At 38.3% G+C, this 3,604-nt stretch overlaps 1 pseudogene; it reads left to right on the forward strand.

The window, feature by feature from the left end:
- Positions 1 to 1,141: 1,141 nt before the first annotated feature.
- Positions 1,142 to 2,855, forward strand: LOC140527545 (thioredoxin domain-containing protein 9 pseudogene; annotated as a pseudogene).
- Positions 2,856 to 3,604: the final 749 nt, after the last annotated feature.

Below are 3,604 nucleotides of genomic sequence, written 5' to 3' on the forward strand. Positions count from 1 at the left end.
TTAGATTATTTAGTTTGCAGCTTGGTTTATCTTCCTATGGCCTTTTATTACATGTAATTTTTATTTCATTATGATCTGAGAAGGATGCATTGTCTATCTTTGCCTTTCTGCACTGGATCGTGAGGTTTTTATTCCCTAGTACTTGGTCAGTTTTTGTATATGTGCCAAGTACTGCTCAGAAAAAGATATATTCCTCCCCATCCCCATTCAGTTCCCTCCAGGAATCCATCATATCTACCTTATTCAGAGTTCTACTCACCTCCTTAACTTCTTTTTTGTTTATTTTGAGGCCAGATTTATCAAGTTCAGAGAGGGGGTGATTGAGGTCCCTCACTAGTATAGTTTTGCTGTCTATTTCTTCCTATAACTCCCATAACATCTCTCCTCTAGGAATTTGGATGCTATACCACTTGAAGCATATATGTTTAGTAAAGATATTGCTTCATTTTCTATGGTGCCTTTTAGTAGGATATAGTTTCCTTCCTTATCTCTTTTGATTAGATCTATTTCTGTTAGATTTAAGATCTAACTAAGATCTAAGATCTGCTTTATCTGAGATTAGGATTGCTACCCCTGCTTTTCTTACACAATCTGAAGCACAATATATTCTGCTCCAACCTTTTACCTTTACCCTGTGTGTACCCCCCACATTCAAATGTGTTTCTTGTAAACAACATATTGTTGGATTATGGTTTTAATTCCATTCTGCTATATGACTCCATTTTATGGGAGAGTTCATCCCATTCACATGCACAGTTATGATGGTTATCTGTATCTTTCCCTCCATCCTCTTTCCCCCATTTATGCTTTTAGTTCTCCCTTCTCCCTTCCCCTTCATGATAGCATTTTAATTTCTGACAACAAATTCACTCAGTCTTCCCTTCCTTCTTTTAGGCCCCCTCCCTTTTACTTGCCTTTTCCCTTACTACTTCTTCCCTCCCTTTTAGCCTCTCCTCCCTTTTCTTTCCCCTTTCCCCTCCTACTGCATATAGAGCTATTTAGAATTCCATACTTAACTGAGTTTGTTGTTCCATCCTTGAACCAAATCAGATGAGAGTAAATCTCATATGATGCTCATCTCCCCCCCTTCTTTCTCTCTACTATAATATATTGTTGTGCCTCTTCCTGTGATGTAATTTACCTTTTTCTGCCTCATCCTTTTTAAATCTCCTGTTACAATCCCTTTGCATTCTTAAATCATATTTTTTATCATCACATCAATTAATTTATACCCACTCCCTCATCTATGTATTTCCCTTTCAAATATCATAAAAAATATATAATTCTCAAGAATAACAAATATCGACTCCCTCTCTTCTTTGGTGGCGGTAGGCTCGCGTCGAATGTGGAAAAGAGCCAATGAGGGCTTAGTGTTTGTAACTGGCTGGTGCCCACCCCCGCCGCCGCTGCCAGAGACCCAGAAGTAGCCGTGACCTTCCGCCAAGCGCTCGCCACTTCTCGGGGGGAGAGGGAGGGAACCGCACCAGTCGCCGTGATTTCGGTTGTAGGAAGTGAACAATACAGTCCAAAAAATGGAAGCTCATACATCTGTTGACATGTTTGCAAAAGTCCTGGAGAATCAGTTGCTTCAGACAACCAGTGTTGTGGGACAGCAGCTGGACTCTGAGATTCAAAAACTGGATCAGATGGATGAGGACGATTTGGAGCGCCTCAAGGAGAAGAGACTGGAAGCACTGCAGAAAGCCCAACAGCAGAAGCAAGAATGGCTTTCAAAAGGACATGGTGAATACAGAGAAATTCCTAGTGAGAGAGATTTTTTTCAGGAAGTCAAAGAAAGTAAAAAAGTGCTTTGCCATTTCTACAGAGATTCCACATTCAGATGTAAAATACTAGGTAAACATTTGACAATATTGTCCAAGAAACATTTGGAGACCAAAGTCCTGAAGCTAAATGTGGAAAAAGCACCTTTCCTGTGTGGAAGACTGAATATCAGAGTTATTCCCACCCTAGCTCTGGTGAAAGATGGAAAAACACAAGATTATGTAGTAGGTTTTACTGATCTAGGCAATACAGATGACTTCACTACAGAAACTTTAGAATGGAGACTCGGTTGTTCTGATATTCTTAATTCCAGTGGAAATTTGATGGAGCCACCATTTCAAAACCAAAAGAAATTTGGAACCAACTTGACAAAACTGGAAAAGAAAACCATCCGAGGAAAAATATATGATTCTGACTCTGATGATGACTAGATCTCTGCTATAAATCTTTGTAAATCATCTTTTGTTTCTGTATACTTCAATTCTAGGAATGTTTTCTAAAGCCTATTATTTTCATTACCTTTGAACATGATGCTCATTTTCTATACAGTTTTATACAACTGAGTCATAGAAGACATCTTAAATATTTTGTTTGGAGGTCATTTTTAGGTTGAAAAGATTATCTGAACTCTTCTGAATTAAGAGTAGAAAGTGATTGAATTCTTTCTATTTCTAGGATTAAGATTTATTTCCAAATAATTTTTCTGTAATCTCCATTTAAATGTGTTCATACCATTCACTTACTGATTTCAAAATAGCATCACAGGGAACTATTCCAGGAGTAGCTTTTAAACGGCATTTTTTACTTTGTAGAGCCATATTCTGTGGCATTGACTAGAGTCACCACTTTGCACTCTTCATTTACAAAGGGTCTTTCACTTCTAGGATGTTCCAAATCAGCTGTCTGAAAACTGCCTGTTTACCAACCCTAAACACTATGTGGTAAAGTTGAATTTGACTGATAACAAGTCAGTCATTCCAGACTCTGAAAATATTGCCTTATTCAAAAGATTAGATTTTACAATTCTAGCTTCCTTTTGTATTTTTTGAGATAAATAAAAAGTGATAAAGTTATTTGGTAATTGGCAAATTAGAAGAAGCAACAACTTGACAAGAGCATGCTACCATGGAGGAGCAATGAATGGGATTCCCCTCAAGAAATGAAACCCTTGAACAGCCTCCTTCACCCTTTTGATCCTTTTCCCCAGAGCACTAGTAGAACTACGCCTGGACTGAATTCAGAAAGATATGGGTGGCAGTTAAGGGCTATACCTTTGGCAACCCTGCAATATAGGCTAGACTCATAAATTTTAAGGGCCAGTAGGTCATCCTGCCCTAACCCCCCATTTTATAGTTGAAAAAACAAAAGTACAAGTGACTTGCTGCAGGTCACATAGTATATGAAAGGTGAGATTTGAAACCAGATGCTCTGATTTCAAATCCAGTGCCCTTTCTACTGCCTCTCAAAAAATACCTTCTGTCAGTTCTTGGACATCTCTTAACATTATTAGTTGGGACTTTTATTTGACCTCAGCAATAAAAATAAAAAAATCTGAATGCTAGTGTTCAGTGTCTTGGTTTTTAACTTCTTTTTAGAGCAATATGCTTCCTTTCTTGAAGGAGCTTTTGGGAACCAGACACTGACTCTCCTGGAGTTCAGATGCTCAGTCATCCTGTATAATTGTAGATTCAGTAGGCTGTTGACAGGTTTTCAAGAAGCAGCTTTAAACAAGTTCAAATCTGCCCCTGGACCTCAGCCTGATGATTTTAATGAACAACCAAGATTACTCCATCATATCACAGATCCCTGTCCTTTCCTGAGA

This window comes from Notamacropus eugenii, chromosome 2 (assembly GCF_028372415.1).
Source record: "Notamacropus eugenii isolate mMacEug1 chromosome 2, mMacEug1.pri_v2, whole genome shotgun sequence".
NCBI classification, from domain to species: Eukaryota; Metazoa; Chordata; class Mammalia; order Diprotodontia; family Macropodidae; genus Notamacropus; species Notamacropus eugenii.